Genomic DNA, 20150 nt, shown 5'->3' with positions numbered 1-20150 from the left:
AAAACACTACTAAGTACTGAACAATGATTCATCTCACCTACTCAATCCAGCAGCTTGTGCAGACCATACGATCAGTCACATCTCTTTGAAAATCCTAGTAGCCTGGTGTAGAGTTGGTTGTTGTGGACAAAAGTATAGCAACCAATACATTTGGAGAAATCACAGACAGTACATCCCGGAAGCAGATGTGCGGGGAAGTTTCCCAGCATGCAATGGGACGGATTTATGGAGACACAGAATGTGTAAACTACAAAAGTGCTCTGAAAGTCCCTTCTCCATTCAAACAAAAATAGTTAAATCTCACTCAATTGTCCCTCCCAGCACCCTTACAGTCAAGATAAAGGTAAAAATAACAAAAACTGGGATTTATTCCTCTTGTATCGTGCCTTACTAGTAGATCGGAACATAGGTTTGGAACTAAGCTGCAAAGGCTCCGGTTAAAAATCAGAACCAATTTTTCTATTAATTTCAGTTTTTGAGAAATGACAATGGCGAAAATGTGGCCTGCATCAGAAAAGGTAAAGCTTGTGTTTAGCCTATTACTACAGAAGCTGATGTCACCTGCAGCCCCTCCACATTCCATCATTTATAAGCACTCACTGAACAAAATGTGTTATTCAAATATTGTTGATCACAGCGACGGACATAGTTTCTTGTATGAGCAAAAAATATTAGGCCAATATGCCAAGTACTACAGGAAATTAGCCTTGGACAAAGAGCCTCAGGGAGAAAATGAATGACAAGTTAACATGGCTTAGTTTTAATTAAAATAAATGGCACCCAAATGCAATAGTTAAATTATAAAAGGTAGATTGATTAAAATGTATTATCATTAATACAAAGAAAAATCAATCGGTGATAAGAAAAAGTTGACATTTTTGACATCATTGTAAGAGAGAAATAATTACCTTGATTTCGATCATACACACACCACTTCAAGAGATATAGTTGGAAATCTATTAGTTTTCATTTCAAACCTTTGTTTAACCAGATTGTCCCTTGAGATCATAGATCTCTTTTTCAAGGGAGACCTGCAAGAAGGAAGACGTCATAGTTCTTATGACGTCGTCATTATATCCAACCATTCGTTATTTTATCACCACTCGTAATCTAAGTAAAGAGGCCGTATTATTTTTGGGGTTTTCTCTTTCCTTTATAGTGTGTTATATAGGTTTTTGTACATGTTAATGGTCTGCAAAGGCTAAAATCCCTGTGTTCCCTCCCGAGAGAGTTTCTCTCGCACACACTCCCGCCTGAAACACCACGATTGGATTCCTTTGTTTACTTCAGTAAAATAATGACATCATGTAACACTTGCGCTTCTATTGGCTAGCGCTCCAACACATTGAGCGATAAGCTAGGGGGGCGGGAAATCTCTAAGCGGTTGACCAATCAGAACAGAGCCGGCCAGCTACCCAATCAGAGCAGACTGGGCTCTGGTTTCAGACAGAGGGTGAAAAGAGGTGCTGCAGCACAGGCAGTATGAGAAAAATAAAGACCTTTTTGAACATTAAAGCATGGAGACATGTCACAGTAGAGACACTGAATAGAAATATGAACCTGAAAATGAACATTCTATTTCCTATTTAAACCCTGGTTACACTTGTGTGCCACTAAGGTTTTTTTTATCCTAATGTTCAGAAGTAATTCTTAATGTACACATGTTTTAAAGCTCAAGAAGAGATCCAATGTTTGTGTTAGAAGCACAAAACTGTTCACCCACTTCCATCGTTGATAAATTACTCTTCAGGCTAATATCAACTGTTATCAGATGGTTCTTTTATCAAGCCCCAAACAGCGAGTTTAACAGGAGGACACGCGCTGAGCTTAAGGATCAAATCCACACTGCATTCACTACACCACCAAGAGATGGACACTTATGATGGTGGAAGTGAGAAAGGCTCAGACGATTAAAGAAGAAGCCAAGAAAGCAGGGAGAGCAGATGGGGGACGCTTGTAAACAGCTCCTTAAAATATAATTTTTTCAAGGAGACAAACTAGCTTCAGGAGCGTATGTCCTCTTGTGGACTTTTACCCTGCACTGTAAAAACAGTTCCGATGGTGAAGTCAACAAAACTCAATTTTTTAATGTAATTTACTTGCCCTAAATTAGTTTTTTTCCAATGTGCGTTTAAATAAGTAACACGTAAGCAACAATGAGAACATGTTTTAAGAACTCATTAATATCACATTTTCTGAACTTTCTTTAAAAATACGTTTTGGAAAACGTAATAAAAATGCTTTTGTCAACGCCACGGTCATGCCACGCCCTCAAACGAGAATACCGCGGTGTGAGACTTCCTGTTCCTCTTTGCAGCGGTTCTTCAGCAGTTGGACACGTGTTTGCGTTGGATCCTCCTCAAACCATCGTAAAACAAGTAAGCATGCCACCTGAGTTATTAATTACTGCTTTTTAACTAGAAAGTGTTATTTACTTTTCTTGTATTCACTGTTTTGAACCAAACATCGACATTTTAATGCATGCCAGCGCCATTACTGCTGTTAAAGTTAGACTCAGCCCTGTCGTGCTCATGTAGTCTATTTCTTCGCGCAAAGTTGTTGGGCAAAGTTTGCATCAAGTGCTTACCGACGCAATTCTGTTTAAAGTGGTTAAGTTAAGAGTACGTATTAAGAATCAACTCCGCAAACTGTTCCCCTATGCCGCTCTAAGCGTTGGCCCGGGCACCGTGATGCGGCCGCGGGGCTCAGAGGCTCTCCTGCCGTGCATGTTGTGCGGTAAAATACCTCCGTTAAAACTATTCCCTACTACTTTATAACCCAGCGGTTATGTAAGAGTAAGTTACCAATGCGCCTATTTGATATTAATTCCTCTATATGTATTTCGCCGTTTGTTTTACTGTGAGCAATGAATTATCTTTCTACAATCTTATGGCGCATTTCCACTACACGGCCTCGCTCGGCCCCGCTCGGTATGGCTGGGCCTCGTTAGGACTGGCTCACTTTATGGCGCATTTCCATTACAGTTTAGGAACTGGGGCAGTATCTATAGTAACGCAGTGTAGGCGGAGCCGTGACGTGATCTTCAGAGGACCCCAGAAAAACAACACAGCCGTTAGCTGTTAGCACTCAGAGCTCACAGCTCCTCATATATGTTCAGAAACTAGACAAAAGTTAAACAAGTACACACCACAGACTGCCTGTGTCATGGTGAATACAGTCGCTGGTTTATTTATGTCTGTATAGGCCGTTGTTGTGAGTGTGGACGGTCGGAGCATATACTGCGTTAGCTTAGCCAATCTCCATTTAGAAAACAAGCATTTTAAAAGGTTTTTCCCCTGCCGTCTGTCTGCAGACTTGACAAAGCATTAATTCATGGTTTTTATTAACCACTATGTTGTTACTTCGGCATCATTTTGAAACGTGTATTACAATTAAATCACGGTCAAATATGTCCATCTTGTTGTAGTTGTTGCCCCCTTGCCAGCGACGCTCTCTCTAGTTTAGCATACTCAGCCCGACTCAGCCTCGTTGTCTCTGGCCCTGGACCCACGATTTTATGAGGCCAGAAAAACTGTGAATTAGGACCCGCCGGCCGGTACTAGGCCAAGTGGAAACGCAACCAAAGACGGGCTGCTGACGTCACAGCCCTCTTAAACCGGGCTGCGGGCTGTAGTGGAAACGCGCCATTAGTGTACCCAATTTAAACTCATAGTCTGCAGTTACAGCATCGAGTTGTTATTATACAAAATTAAGTGCAAACTATATTTTTCATGCTTATGCAACGCTAGATGCACATCCATGTTGGAATCTGCAGGAGAGTTTACGTTAGCTCTCAGTAGAAAGTGACGGAGGTGACTTCAGTTAAGGTGCATTCAGGCGCAATTCAGTAAAAGTGTGTATTGGGCGAGGATGCATGTATAACGTCAGCAAGATGTGTTCAATGTAGTACAGTAAAATGCAGTCTTTAGCGAGAAATATCAATAAATACAGTTTTATTAAGGAGATGTTTTACTACAACATAAAGTAGATATTAGACAGTATGCAAACGAGATAAAGGAGTGTATATTGAAGTAATTAGGATCTGCTGTGTAGAGAATCATGGAATTGTACTGGTATCTAACAATACCATCCTTAATAAATGCCATCCTTATAAATGTATATAAATAAAATACCGTTTTAAATGATACTTGTGTTTTAATGTTTGATTCCATTAATTGAATTAAATATGTTTTAATGAATTCTACTGAAATTATTGTTACATTGTCATCATGTAACTATTTTGTTCTTTCATTTGCCTCCCCAGAAAACAGTCACACCTCCTTTTGCCTCCTGCTATGGACTTCAGGTTCACATTAGGTAAGCCCTTGAGTGTGTCAGACTAGTTGTTGTTTCAGAGGTTAAATCAAGACGTGTTATGTTTACATACTAATATAATGAGCATCAGGTAAACGTACCCATTTCTATTTTTTGAATCACAGATGGGATGGAGATGTAAACTATGCAGCACTAGTGTCACCACTCAAAGTGATATTTTAAAACATTATCGACTCCATCATGGAACCTTTGGACAGAAACGTGCCTTGCCCTGCATTCATGTAGACTGGCCTGCGCTCTCACTTATCAAGATAAAAGTTGAAATAATCGTCTGTTCTTTTTATTCTAGGACCCATGTGCCACTTTATATAGATCTCTGAGCATGAGGTGGGGTTAAAAAGAAGTAGTTGGACATTTTATGAACTATATCAATATCATGACTATTTGGTTCATTTTCTTGCAAACCAGCCTTTTTTTGATGGCTTAAACCCCTTGTAATGCATGTGAATAGCACCTCTGTTACCATCTGTTAACAGATAATGTAAACTGGCTCGTTATGTTTTCAAGACGGATTTGATTTTTTTTTTGAGGAAAACACATGGTGTGTCCTGATTTGTACTCAATTTAGTGTTTTATTTGTATTTACAGGGAACAGCAGAGGTCGAAGTGCAACAGGCTCGTGATGCACAGCATGAAGTTATACATTGCCCAAGAGCCAGATGCAGTTATAACCATGTGTCTCCATGTATGTTAATGTGTTGTGCTTTTAAACAAACTTGTTACTCTTTTATGACAACTGTTTTGAAATAATCACATTTTAATAAAATGTATTAACATGTCCATAACGTTCCCTTTTTTAATTTATTTGTTTAATCTGCAATGTTTCAATGCTATCAAATATTTAAAGGGTTGGATTGAAATCAGGAAGAGTTTGTCGTATATAGGTTCCGGCAACTCAATTGTGTTTTATAATTTACTTTATTCTCGTGTGGTTCTTAGCAGATTGTTATTTGCATTGGTTACACTTAATATCTGGGCTTTTAATTGTAGGCTCATCTCATCTTTTCATATCCAGAGAAAATCACATTAGTGAGTTTACCCAACTCCTATAATTGCTTGGAACCACTTGACACATATTTTTTAAGTTTTAGCAAAGTAACACATTCTTGAGTAGAGGAAAACTAAAAAAAGTACATTTCACCAACTCAAAAAATGCAAAAGTTGACTAAACTCTTAAAATTGCTTGGAATCACTTGACACATATTTTTTAAGTTTTACCAAAGCAACAGTTTTTACAGTGTGGTTTGAACTGTGGAATTTCCTCAGCTGTAAAGCAGGCGGCTCATTTGGAATAGAAAGAAAAACACTAACAAGAATAAATGTAATTCCTCCTCCAGACAAACCTGATGCTAATTAAACTATTATTGGATAAAGCTCATCAATTTGCTCTGCCTGGAACGTTTGAGGGAGAAAATGCATTTTAATTCATCGGTATCTAACTAGCCATTGTCAATGGCTAATTTCACACATGAATAATTTTGCACTCAGTCCATTTGTCCCTCACTGTTTCAGGCTGATGGTGGCTAAGAGGCGGCACTCCTGGTGAGCTCTGATGGAGGCTGGCATTTGGCTGGCACAATGGGATCTGCCACACAGCACCTCTCCTCTGCTGGATGCAGCCTGACAGGCCCAGACGCTGCGTGTCAGCTGTAATCCTCATTATGCAAATGAACTCACACCAAGTTAGGAGCGATCATTGCGGGTCAGCTGGAGCACGGCGGCAGAGAGAGACGAGCAAGGAGCGGAAGAAGGAGGAGGGAATGTGTGAGAGAAGCGATAAAAATAAATTGATTCTTCCTGGGAATTTGTTTTACCTTTAATGTAAATAAGAAGCTACAGTGCATTTTTTTTAAGCGCCATAAAACATTAGTGCAGGAAAGAGTCCTAAAGCTAGGAATGAGTTAGCATGTTAGCACTTCTTTGTTCCCTCATCTTGAAGTCGATGTTTTTTAAATGTGTTTTTGGTAAGATGCATGAAAGAAAGTGAAGCCTGCGAGGTAGTTCAGGCTGTCAACTCGTGCAATGACACAAACATGTGACATGCCTTTCCCCCTCATACGACCAACCAACCGTAATCTGGCGCTCTATTCAAACTGCAAGATTTGCCCTCTCTGCCTTGCTAATACTGCTGCTGCATCGTTCAAATCCGGTCTGGGACTATTTGCTGCATGTTATCCCCTCTGTCCCCCCTTTACAACTCGGTCTCTACATAAAGGCACAGGATGCCCCAAAAAAAACAAATACAAATATATGCAGGGAGGGATAAGGAGAAGCCAAACTCAACAACATACATAATTGTCTTCTAAATTCAAAATAACAAGTGTTAGAAATTAAAATCAACATTGAATGACGTAATTTAGTTTAAACAAACAGTAAGTTCAAAACTGTTTTATTCTGAAAACAGTTCCGGTTAAAGTTTACTTTGAAAAGCTGTATTGAGAGACGACAACAATGACCACTTCCGGTTTCACGATAAGATCGATTACAGCCGTTAAAATGCATTAAATAAAAAGTCATGAAAGAGTGTATGAGGAGAAAAGCCGTGTTATACAATGACCACACGACGTTTAAATCCTCTGTTATGTGCGATATCGGACATTGGAGAAAGAGGTGGGAGAACGACGTCACCAGCCGCCATTGAAGGAGGAGCGCTGGATCGATACAGACGGGGGACAACGCGATCTCAGGCACTTCTTGACCGGGCCGCCTCCAGACAGCAGCTGCAGCTGCTCTCTCCTCACTCCTTCTGCTTGGTTCATTACCGCGCCATTTAATTAAAGTAACCCATTTGAACCTTTTCAGAGACTCCATTAGTCTCCTTATTGCAAGCTTCTCTCCTGGGACGCGAGAGAACCAACACAAATCAACACAAGCAAATACTAACTAACTTAACTAACATGAAATCAACTAGTGCAAATCTGATTTGTGCACATGCTTGTATAAGCATAGTCAGTATAGAGCAGGCATCCTCAAAGTCCGGACTCCGGTCCGGATCCGGACCGAACCACAACTGTCTCTGGACTCTGAGCAAATTATACTTTTCATATGTATTATCTGTGTTATCTGTGTTATCTGCGAGACATCGCCACAACGCAACGAGTCAACATTCTCCGCTATGTCCACTGCATACAGCGCTCTGCATGTACGACTGTTCCACTGTCTGTGTGTGTCTGTCAACGCATTGGTCCAATCACATTCAGCATCCCGTCAGCGTTTTTTTCCCCCACCAACAGTCTGCGAATCAGATGCACAGTAGGGCGGGTCTTCGCGGAATGCGGGTGGGAAAAATGCGTGTGTGTTTAAAAAAAAAAAAGTCAGAGCGAGAGTTAACAACTCATCTAGTTTGACCTACCGGGGTGGCATGGGGTGGCAACTGCCACCCTAAAAATAGGCCTTGCCACCCCAGCTGCCACCCCAGTTGGCAGCTTTGTTTTGAAAGAAAAGTTGTGGCTCATCGGACATTTATGAGAGAAAGTCTCTAATGCAGCACAAGACGCACGTCTTGTAACCCCTCCCCCGGCCCTGGCGCGAGCGTGGAAATATGATTGGCGGCGATTTCATTTGAACGGTACGGCGCAAAACGAGAAGTATTCGGACCCAAGTACTGAAGGAATGAGGTATTTGCGGTCTACAATGACAGAGAAGAGACTGTCAAGTTTGGCTGTACTCAGCATTGAATCAAAACGCACTAAAGCTGTTGATCTTACTAATTTTGTGAGGCGTTTTGCTGAACAAAATGGTAATCGCCGCAGTCAACTTCATGCTCTGCTCACGGATGAGCATACAAAACTGTTAAGATGATGACCTTACGTGTGTAAATATATTTTTTTCTTTGTGGGGGTCTGCCCCCAAAAAACAGTTTTAAGTCCTGAGAAAGTCAAATAAGACGGTGTGTAAAACTACACTGCCCAGCCAAAAAAAGAGTAACCACTTTGATTTAACTAGGCCAGTAGGTAAGGGCTTTCCACTGGATAATAACTGAGGTATAAAAGAATGCATGACTGAAGTGATGGAGACCATGTTTGAAGGCAAACAAAAAGAGGAAATAACAGGTCAAATCAAGCAAATCCCCCTCTCAGATTCCACAGCAACCAGAAGAACATAAATACTGGCAGGTGATTTGATTAATCAGCTTTGTGATGGAATAAAAAATGCACAGTGCATTTCCTTAGCTGTGGATGAGTCCACTGACACCACTGACAATGCTCAGTTGCTGGTGTTTGTGAGTTTTTATGATGAGGCAAAGGGGGAGTTTGTTGAAGATGTGTTGGGCCTGACGAACCTCAGTGGACACACAAGGGGGCAAGACATTTATAAAGCAATAATGGGAATGCTGAATGAAAGAGGGTGCAGCTGCCTTTATTCATAACTGTGCAGCTCTTACACTGCGACTCTGAGGGATCAAGCACAGACACAATAACAATGAAAACTGCTGCATACAGATTATTTTTGTTTTTGCAACCTCGTGTTAAGAATCTTGTTGCAATTGTTTAAAGGTTTGAATGACCGTAATAAACGGACCTTTGTCTTATTGAAAAAAAAAATGTGGACCTTTAAGATTTGTATTTGAGTACCCCTGGTATAGAGTATGGGTCTAAATATTGATTTAGTTTTTCTCTATATTAAGTCCAAGCTGTTATGTTTATTCTGCACTAAATTTCACAATTAGGTATTAACTTCACCCAGGAGAATACAAAAATAGACTTTATCATGTCATCATTTCTTACATTGAGTGTACATACAATAATTACTAACATGCTTCATCGTAAAATATAACATAATAAAGATATGAAATGACTTCTATTGGGATAGAAGATCATGGCCATATCGTGCCTCCCTATTATCAAAACAGGGTTAATAAAAAGGTGAACACAGCTTTGTGAAATTCTAACATGAGGTGTTCTCCGGTACATTCTCTTTCCTGAAAAAACATTGATCATCCTCTGCTTCAGCAGCTGACAGCCAGCAGGTTGCACTGAGAACAAAGTGAGGCTGCAGAGAGAGAATCCCATCAGAGCACAGACTCAGGACTCTCCAACACTCAGTGAAGAGACAGCAGAAAGTTCGAAAGAGATAAAGACTGTCAGCCAGTCAGACACCCAGCTGCAGCCAGATGTTGGGCAGGCAGCAGCAGATGGCCAGGCTTTTCCAGAAAAAGACGCATCTCACTAAACAGCTGGATGGATTTGCCCTGCAACTTTCTTTTTACTAAAGCTTTGAATCTGCCCCATCACTGAGTCCCTACAGCTGATATGCAAACTTGTAAAAGCTCAACAACCACAGCTGATGATGGAGATGTCCTGCGATGCAAGACTTACTATTTACCTTTTGTTGCCCTAACATGTGACATCGTTCTGATGTAAAACTGCTTAAGGACTCCCTTAAGAAACATAACGATACCTTCTTGAGTGAATAATGAATAAACCGTGATGGGGTATTTTAGACATGGCACCCAGAGTGATTTATGTAGGCCTATGTTGAGCTTGATCCTCCACGACCAAGTATACCGCTACAACTACGTCATTTAACTGAGTATCCACACCTGTTCTTTAATTAATGTCCATAAGCAGCTCCGCAACGCCCAACAACATGGAGAGCACCGCGGCCAACATGTGCGCGGAGGTGGAGCATCGACCTCCCCAATCTTAAGTAAGCCTTAAAAAGTGCGCAGAAATGCTTGGCTGTGGGTCATTTCTCCGTGTGGAATAAAACGCAGAGAGGTGTAACGTTTGGGGACAGCAGTGCTTACCTTTGTGTCCGGAGGCTGGTCGGGCAGGCAGCAGTCAGCGGCGCGTCGGTGCTCCCCGGAGCAGCTCCGCGTAAATGTTTGGACACGGCATGTCGTGGAGAAAACTCGCTCCTGTTCCTGTGCAGCGACAAAAATCCAGCGGAACCAACAGTTACCTCCGTGCTCCTGCCTCACACTGACTCAACATTTCTCCCCCTCTTCCCTCTCGTCTCCTCCCCTCCTCACTCACCAGTGCATTTATGCCTCCAGAAACAGTGCCAGCTGTCCCTCTACTGTCCTGTGGTGACAACAGCAGCAGACGCATCACCGCTTTTTCTCGAATGTGTGAATGCGCTACTGTAGTGTGGCGCTGTTTGGATTTAATGCGCTGTCATACAGCGCACCGTCAGGTAACTGCGCTCACCTGAAGGGAAGGATGCTGCTGCGGCTGGGGGCCGGATGCTGCCCCCATGTGGAAAGAAAGAGACACACATCATGACAAAAAAAAGGATATAAACGCAACATTCAGTTTAAAGGAGACTTGTCATGCTCAACTGAAGGTTAATTCTTGTGTTTGGGGATTGTATTAAAACATGTATGCACGATTTAATGTTCTTTAAACACATTATTTATCTCATATGGTCTGTCTTTAATAAACCTAAATGTACCATTGACATGAAACGCTCCGTTTTAGCACCTATCGCTTTAAGGCCTCCACCTGAAAATTATGATTTATGGATAATGGAGTTATTCTTTTATACATTTAGATTGAAAACTAAAGGTGAACATTTTGAGGAAGTGCCCATCTTTTGTTCAGAGCAAAGTCTTCCATTTGATTAAAAATAAAGTAAACAGCATCCCACATGTTATAGGTCATGTGATTTGACCCACTGTTGCATTGAAAATGTTTTGAGAAATATATGTTATTGCGACTTCAATTTGTTTTAGGAGGAGGTGCTATATTTTAAATGATTGATTTATAAGCAGTGGTGAAATATAACAGTACATCAAGGTTCAAGGTTCTTTATTGTCAATCTGACATAGCTACAGAGTAATTATGCAGTTGAAAATCTTATGTCACAGGCTTCTCCAACAATGCAACATAATAACATAACATAATAACAATAAGAGCAAGAGCAATACAAAAATAATAATAGTTATAAAAATGAAATAAAGTTATGATGTGGAATAGTGCAGTATGAGTCTATATACAAGTTATTGGAATGATATATATATATTAGGTATTAGATACATACTACTGAGTAGCAGTTGAATGTTTGAAGTTGTTTCAACAGTTCAATTTTTTAACAGTCTCACTGCCCGCAGGAAGAAACTGTCTCCGAATCTTCTTGTCCTTGCCAGGATGCTGCGGTAACGTCTGCCAGACGGCAACAGAAAGAACAGTTTGTGGCTGGGGTGATGGGGGTCTTTGATAATCCGTAGTGATTTCTTCCTGAGCCGCTGGGAGTAAAGGTCCTCCATGGATGGCAGCTCCGTCCTGGTGATGTGCTGTGCAGTTTTCACCACCCTCTGTAAAGCCTTACGATCGAGGTCGGTGCAGCTGCCGTACCAGGCCGTCATGCTGCCAGTGAGGATACTCTCTATCGTGCACCTGTAGAAGTTGCAGAGTATCCTGGAATCCATTTTGAACCTCCTCAACCTGCGGAGGAAGAAGAGCCGCTGTCGAGCTTTCTTGGTGATGGTGGTGGTGTGAAGAGACCATGTCAGGTCCTCAGTGATGTGGACCCCAAGGAACCTGAAGCTTTTGACTCTCTCCACCGTAGTCCCATTGATGGCGATGGGGGCGTGTCCCTCTCCCTGCTGCTTCCTGTAGTCCACAATCAGCTCCTTTGTTTTGCTGATGTTGAGATGGAGGTTGTTCTCCTGGCACCAAGATGTCAGGTTTTCGACCTCCTCTCTGTACGCCGTCTCGTCATCGTCTGTGATCTGGCCGATGACGGTCGTGTCATCAGCAAACTTCACGATGGTGTTGGAGCTGTGTGTGGCCACGCAGTCGTGGGTGAACAGGGAGTAGAGGAGAGGGCTGAGCACGCAGCCTTGAGGGGCACCGGTGTTGAGAATCAGGGTGGAGGATGTGATATTTCCCACCCGCACTGCCTGGGGTCTGCCCGTCAGGAAGTTCAGGATCCAGTCACAGAGGGCGCTGTTGAGCCCGAGGTCTCTGAGCTTGATGGCCAGCTTGGAGGGCACAATGGTGTTGAATGCTGAACTGTAGTCAATGAACAGCATTCTCACATATGTGTTCCTGTTCTTCGGGTCCAGGTGTGAGAGGGCAGTGTGGAGGGTGAGGGCTATGGCGTCGTCTGTGGACCTGTTTGCTCTGTAGGCAAACTGCAGGGGGTCCAGAGATTCAGGGAGGGAGGAGGTGATGAATAATTTGACTAACCGCTCAAAGCACTTCATTATGATGGAGGTGAGTGCTACTGGGCGGTAGTCGTTGGGGCAGGTGATGATTGTCTTTTTGGGGACAGGAATGATGGTGGAGTGTTTAAGACATGTGGGGACTACAGACTGCAGCAGGGACCTGTTGAAGATGTCTGTGAACACCTCTGCCAGCTGAACTGCACACACCCTGAGAACACGGCCAGGGATGCCATCAGGTCCAGGAGCCTTGTGTGGGTTAACCCTTTTAAAGGATTTACACACATCTGCCCTATTTAAAACAAAAGGGCAGTGTAGCTCCTGGTCCCTCTGTACCTCCACAGCCTGGCTGCTCTCAAAGCGTGCAAAAAAACTGTTTAGCTCATCTGGGAGAGATGCGCACGCAGACACTCCCGCAGCACCCCCCGCTGCTCCTTTGTAGTCAGTCATTGTCCTTAGTCCCGCCCACATATTCCTAGTGTTACAGCCTTTGAAGTCAGATTCCACCTTGTCTTTGTACTGTCTCTTTGCATTTTTTATTGCTCTCCGGAGATCATACCTAGACTTCCTGTACTCCTCCAAATCTCCCGCTGTGTGCGCGAGAGTGCGCGCTTTCAGTTTGCCGCGCACCTCACCGTTTACCCAGGGCTTTTGATTTGGGAATGTCCGTACAGAAACCTTCGGTACCACGTCATCGATGCATTTCCCAATGTAGCAGATGACAGTGTCCGTGTGTGTGTTGATGTTATTGTCCTCAAACACACTCCAATCCGTAGATGCAAAGCAATCCTGCAGTGCTGAAACTGACTCCTCGCTCCATCGTTGTACTGTCCTTGTTATCGGTCTGTCCCTTTTAAGTTTCTGCTTGTAAGCAGGCAACAACAGTAGTGAGATATGGTCTGATTTGCCGAAGGGAGGGCGAGGGAGAGCCTTATATCCATTCCGGAAAGGGGAATAAACATGGTCCAGTATGTTTCCCCCGCGCGTCGGGAAGTTGATGTGTTGGTACTTAAAGGGGACCTATCATGCAAAATGCACATCTTGTATACATGAATATGTGTCCCCGGTGTTCCAGGGAACTCACCAAGTGTCAGAAAACACAACCCTCTCTATTTTCCTCCATACCCAAATCTCTAAAAAAGGGGCTGCAACGGATCTGATAAAAACTGATCCAGATTTGAACACTGTCCTGACGTCAGGACGGTGGCGCTACGGCTATTGGGCCAACTCTCCACCTATCAGGGGAATGTGGGGTTGGGCCACGGCCGGCCATTGCCGCTCGACAGCGCTGGAGACGCTGTAGTACATATGCCAGGCCTGTAAGTGGCGTTGTAGTCTGCCACAAAAGCAGCGAAGAAGACTTCCCGCGCATGGTTACCATGGTTACCCTTCTGTTTATTCTCCGCTGTGGCTTTTTTTCTCCCTCCCCGAGGCAAGCGTTTGCTCCTGCTGCTTTAATTCAATGCAATCCCTCCCCGTCGAGGCAAGCACTGTAATTATCTCCGGTTAGTCCACCAGCAGATGACAAACACCCACCTCTCCGCCTCTTCCAAGGAACGAGGGGATCGTGCGGCAGAGTTTCAGTTTCAGTTTCTTTCGCCGGTCAAGATGTCCGTTAAAGTTTAAATCTTCCGGACAAAATTAGAAACGTGCCGGTCAAAGGTCTTCTTTGTTATTTATTGAGCTTTAAAACAAATGAATAACGACTCTATATAATAATAGGCTATAATAAAACACGGAGGACGGAGATCTATTTTTCTCCCCCTCTTCTGACTTGATCAGAGCGGCCTACAATATATCATTTAAATATAGCATGATAGGTGTCCTTTAAGCAATAGCTCACGACAGGCCGTGGTATATGGTCATTATATCACAGTTAAGGGGCGTGGTTCGGCCCGACGCGAAGCTTTTATAAAACGGTTACCAAGTGTGGCAATATGAAAGAAAAATACACACTCTAATTTAAATAGTTTTTAATTAGTAAATAATGATGTTCAAAATAAAATAGTCCCTCCGTTGCCTTCTGCACAAAACATAGTGCGAGGTGGTTGCTATGCAACAACACTAACAGCTAGCGAACATATTAGACAGAGAGCGTTGATCCATTATTTGGCTATTTATTTACATTCATTTGTATGTTGCCGTTTATTGTGCACCCACTGAAAAACTGTCCAGCATCAGTAGAATGGCTTACGTGGTTACTTTTACTAGGCTGAGGTTGTTCTGGCTGTTGCTTGGCGTGGCGAAAATATTGCTCCACTTTCTCCGGTCCGCGAGATTCGGCTTCCAGTAGCTCTGGAGAGAGCTTTCGCACCTGTGGTCACTAACGGTCATAATTTCTCTGCTTTGTTTCAAGACCCGCATCAGAAAGCTTTTGAATGGTGGTACTTTTCCAGTTGGTCTACCTGCTCTTCACGTAGCTCTGCAAGTCGTCGTTTAGGTGCTTATTTTTCTGGAGATAGGCACTGCTCAATCCACTCCTCCATAGTAAGGCCACCCCGGAGGTCGAAGTTAACCTTAAATGTTTCCATCTTAAGGTTTGTAAGTTAGTTAGTTTCGTAACGGACGTAATGTAACAGTTGTAACGGTTGTAGGTTTTCTCAGACGCGGAGGGATACATGACTTCTGAAAAGTAACTACAATCCCCTATCCCGTGATATACGCTCATTATATCACGGCTAAGAACCAATCAGATTGCTTGATTTTACTTGTTGTAGGCTACAGGCCTCTGTACTACGAAGCAGGATTTTCGCTTAGCGAGCTAACTTCAGGGAAAACTCTGGATTTCCGGTCCTACGACGCTGGTTCACTTCTTAGCGGGCTAGATCTCCACGGTAACTTATGCTGAACTGAGCATGAATACATAATTTTTCCACAAAAATATCATAAATATAATATTTTGAGAATTCATAACTTTGGAGGACAGCAGGCTATTACTAATATAAAAAAAATGACATCTCACAAGAAGAAAAGCACAGATGGGATTTAACACTCAGAAAGCCACTGAGTGCGTTTGATTTCGGATTACAGTGCACACAGTAGGCTACGAGGTTTATTTAAAAAAAGGGGGGAGATTTTTTAGGAGTGTGCTCCCTCTCACTCCTGTTCACTGTCCTCCGGATTCCTGCAGGACTCCAGAGTCGCGAAGAGCCCATGCAAAATTAAATGAAATGTGTCTACTTTTACTACCAGATGTGCTGTCAGTTACTGCAAAAGTTGCCGACTTTTCGCTTCTCATCCATGATTACGTCACTTCCGCCGCCTAAAACCCAGGAGGTATACGATCTAGCACTAACCGAGTAAGACAAGGATGCTGTTTATCACCGGCCCTGTTCAACATCTATATTAGAACAGTCCACAGCACCTGAGGCCTGTACTACGAAGCCGGATTTTCGCTGAGCGAGCTAACTTCACTTAACTTAACTCTGGGTTTCCGGTCCTACGACGCAGGTTCACTTCTTAGCGGGCTAGATCTCCATGGTAACTTATGCTGAACGGCTAGCCTGCTCCGGAGCAGGTTAGGTTGCAGGATAAGAGATCAACTCAGTGAAAGCACTGCCTGCTGACCAATCAGAGCTCAGTGTGCGGAGTTTAAAGCGATCAAGTCATATTACAGGATAAAGGAAATACAGTTTAAACTGCCGTTGCAGGAAAGACGGCCGGCCAAAATCACCGACTGTGTGAACGTGAAAATGAATAGAATATCACCTCCCATCTTCAGAGCAATCTGACTATTATAACATTAGCGTTAAGAAAGCTTACTTAAATATCTGCCACAACATAAGTAACCGGATCAAAGTAACATTACGTAGCCTACAGTCCGCGGCACTGTGAGTGCAGACTCGATGTGTCCCATTATCATTCATATCATATCACATCATAATGTATCAGATATTACCTTATCTGAGTCAGCTTCTTGAGCCGTATCTGGCGTGCAACACTCAGTGTCACATACTGTATGCAGAAGTATTATTTTAAGCAACACATTAAGTTGACGAAACACTTGAGTCAAATGTAATTAAAGTCAGATCCACTCGTGTCTTGGACGGGGCAGTGATATCATAAACCTGTTCAAACACTTTTTCTTTTACCAGCTGTATTCACCTTGCAGGTGCAGCTATGTGGCTTTTATCCTGGATAAAGTGTTTAAGTCATGGATGTTTAAAGTTTAACGTCTTCATATTTGTCTAATATTATAGTTGACTTTTCATTCAGGAAGTATGACGCGCTGAGCTGTCAGTATGCTTGTCCATGTTTGTGATTGGTCGAATGCTCCAAATACCACCCCTTTTATGTGAACACGCACCTAACTAGATAGGGCAAAGCTGGCTTGAGTTAACGAGTTGATAACCAGCGTCGTAGGACAGTTTAGCGAGAGCGCGTTTGTTTTGGATTAGGTAAGCCGGGCAACGCAAACATATCCAGGTTAGGTTGAACCGGCTTCGTAGTACAGGCCTCAGGTCAGGTCCACTGGGGATCAATATAAGAAAGTGCAAAGGATGGTCAGTACAGTAATGTGTATGCTTTGGTGTGTTGTAATGAACATTGCAGCTACCTGAAGTTACAACAAATAATAATATGAGAAAATAAAGAAGTTATTGTGAGAAATATATATTATTTACTCCCTTTCCTTTAGCATGGGATTTAAAATGCTTAACACTGTGCCGGAAATTGAGCTTTTACCAGGTGTTTGTAAGCATTGGTGTGATGGAGTGCTTCATTACAGCAGAGGTCGGACACTTTAATGTCCCTCCCAGGCTGACTGTGATTGACGGTGGCGTTGCTGCTGGCAATTGGTTTAACATTTGAAGATTTACTCAAGAAGACCATCGGCTTTTTATGAAAATCTTCAAATGTTCACTCAATAGCCAGCAGCGCTTCTGCAGGGTCAGCCAAGATGACTTGAATCTCTGTGGTGGAATAGCTTTTCTGTGACTGTTCTATAAAATGTCCATATTTTATAGATCTATTACTGTGGTATTCCTCTCTGCTCTCCTTTAGGTCATTGTATTCTAATTTCTTCTATCAATCATTAACATTTAGCTATACCACATGGTGAACACATCATATTCAGAATGCTTTAAATATGTTTTGGGATTTTTACCAAAGCAGAGTTGGAAAAAGTACTCTACTTTAACTTATCATAAATCTCAAATGTTCATTACATTCAAGCAAGACTAAATTGTAGAAAGACTCTCTTACAATAAGAGTCCTGAATTTGTAATCTTACTTACAGGGGACCCATCATGCAAAATGCACTTTTGTACGTCTTTTACACATGAATATGTGTCCCCGGTGTTCCAGGGAACTCACCAAGTGTCAGAAAACACAACCCTCTCTATTTTCCTCCATACCCAAATCTCTAAAAAAGGGGCTGCAACGGATCTGATACAAACTGATCCAGATTTGAACACTTTACTGACGTCAGTAAAGTGGCGCTACGGCTATTGTGCCAACTCTCCACCTATCAGGGGAATGTCGGGTTGGGCCACGGTCGGCCATTGCCACTCGAAAGCGCTGGAGACGCTGTAGTACATATGCCAGGCCTGTAAGTGGCGCTGTAGTCTGCCACAAAAGCAGCGAAGAAGACTTCCCGCCCATAGTTACCATGGTTACCCTTCTGTTTATTCTCCGCTGTGGCTTTTTTTCTCCCTCCCCGAGGCAAGCGTTTGCTCCCGCTGCTTTAATTCAATGCAATCCCTCCCCGTCGAGGCAAGCACTGTAATTCTCTCCGGTTAGTCCACCAGCAGATGACAAACACCCACCTCTCCGCCTCTTCCAAGGAACGAGGGGACCGTGCGGCAGAGTTTCAGTTTCAGTTTCTTTCGCCGGTCAAGATGTCCGTTAAAGTTTAAATCTTCCGGACAAAATTAGAAAAGTGCCGGTCAAAGGTCTTCTTTGTTATTTATTGAGCTTTAAAACAAATGAATAACGACTCTATAGGCCTATAATAATATAATAAAACACGGAGGACGGAGATCTTTTTTTCTCCCCCTCTTGACTTGACTTGCTCCCCTCTCCTGCAGGGGGGCGTGGTCAGCTGCAGCTCACAGAATCAGCCCCGTAGACAGCAAACAGCACATAGAGCGAAATGAGGCATGGCTAAAATGCATGATCTGTTTGGTATTTTGAAAACAGAAACGTATAAATATACCTTATATAGGTATGGCCCTACAATATATCATTTAAATATAGCATGATAGGTGTCCTTTAAGTAAAAGCACCAATGCATTAGCATATTTTAATACTTAAAATACCAAAAGTAAAATGATGCATTATGAGCATAGACTGTATGAGTAATGACCCATTTTAGAATCCTATATGATAACAGACTATGATCATTGATACGTGAATGTGTTAATTTGTATAACTTTACATACAGCTTCTGGTTATATTAACCTGTAATTATATGTCAATGTTTATTTGCAAGTGATTTATATTTAGCTGTCAGTAAATTAAGTGGAGTAAAAATAATAATATTGAAATATTGAATAATATTATTTCATGTAGTTTGGTAGAAGTAAAAAGCAAGAGTTTAAAAAACAGGTACTTCAAAATTGTACTTAAATACATTCCTTAAAGGACACCTATCATGCTATATTTAAATGATTTATTGTAGGGCCATACCTATATAAGGTATATTTATACATTTCTGTTTTCAAAATACCAAACAGATCATGCATTTTAGCCATGCCTCATTTCGCTCTATTTGCTGTTCTCCAGCCCTGTTTTTGCAGGGGGCTGATTCTGTGAGCTGCAGCTGACCACGCCCCCCTGCAGGAGAGGGGAGCAAGTCAAGTCAAGAGGGGGAGAAAAAAAGATCTCCGTCCTCCGTGTTTTATTATATTATTATAGGCCTATAGAGTCGTTATTCATTTGTTTTAAAGCTCAATAAATAACAAAGAAGACCTTTGACCGGCACTTTTCTAATTTTGTCTGGAAGATTTAAACTTTAACGGACATCTTGACCGGCGAAAGAAACTGAAACTGAAACTCTGCCGCACGATCCCCTCGTTCCTTGGAAGAGGCGGAGAGGTGGGTGTTTGTCATCTGCTGGTGGACTAACCGGAGAGAATTACAGTGCTTGCCTCGACGGGGAGGGATTGCATTGAATTAAAGCAGCAGGAGCAAACGCTTGCCTCGGGGAGGGAGAAAGAAAGCTACAGCGGAGAATAAACAGAAGGGTAACCATGGTAACCATGCGCGGGAAGTCTTCTTCGCTGCTTTTGTGGCAGACTACAGCGCCACTTACAGGCCTGGCATATGTACTACAGCGTCTCCAGCGCTTTCGTCCTGACGTCAGTAAAGTGTTCAAATCTGGATCAGTTTTTATCAGATCCGTTGCAGCCCCTTTTTTAGAGATTTGGGTATGGAGGAAAATAGAGAGGGTTGTGTTTTCTGACACTTGGTGAGTTCCCTTGAACACCGGGGACACATATTCATGTATAAAAGACGTACAAAAGTGCATTTTGCATGATAGGTCCCCTTTAATTATACAGCTGCTTAGGAGAGTTCTACGGAAGTTTTGAGAGGCAAGTGAGAAAAAAAAGATCTGGTGATCCGTTGATAAGTCGGTTTTCCTCACAATATATACTTTATATTTAGAGTGCAGGGAGGAAAAAAGAATACCTTAAAGGTCCCATGTCATGCTTTTCCGGTTATTACCCGTCCCCTTGTGTGTTATGAGGGTTTTTATGCATGTAAA

General features: G+C 42.5%; 1 protein-coding gene across 2 annotated transcripts in view; it reads right to left on the bottom strand.

The window, feature by feature from the left end:
- Positions 1 to 10688, bottom strand: part of LOC117494318 (kelch domain-containing protein 8B-like) — a 242377-nt gene extending 231689 nt beyond the window's left edge. For both annotated transcript variants that reach the window (XR_004557066.1, XM_034145163.1), the window contains exon 1: positions 10085 to 10688. The gene's annotated coding sequence lies outside the window, so the exon portion shown is untranslated. The remainder of the gene's footprint in view (positions 1 to 10084) is intronic.
- Between the last annotated feature and the right edge of the window lie 9462 nt (positions 10689 to 20150).

This window comes from Trematomus bernacchii, unplaced genomic scaffold, assembly GCF_902827165.1.
Source record: "Trematomus bernacchii unplaced genomic scaffold, fTreBer1.1, whole genome shotgun sequence".
Lineage (NCBI taxonomy): Eukaryota > Metazoa > Chordata > Actinopteri > Perciformes > Nototheniidae > Trematomus > Trematomus bernacchii.
This window is presented reverse-complemented; position numbering and strand designations above follow the sequence as displayed.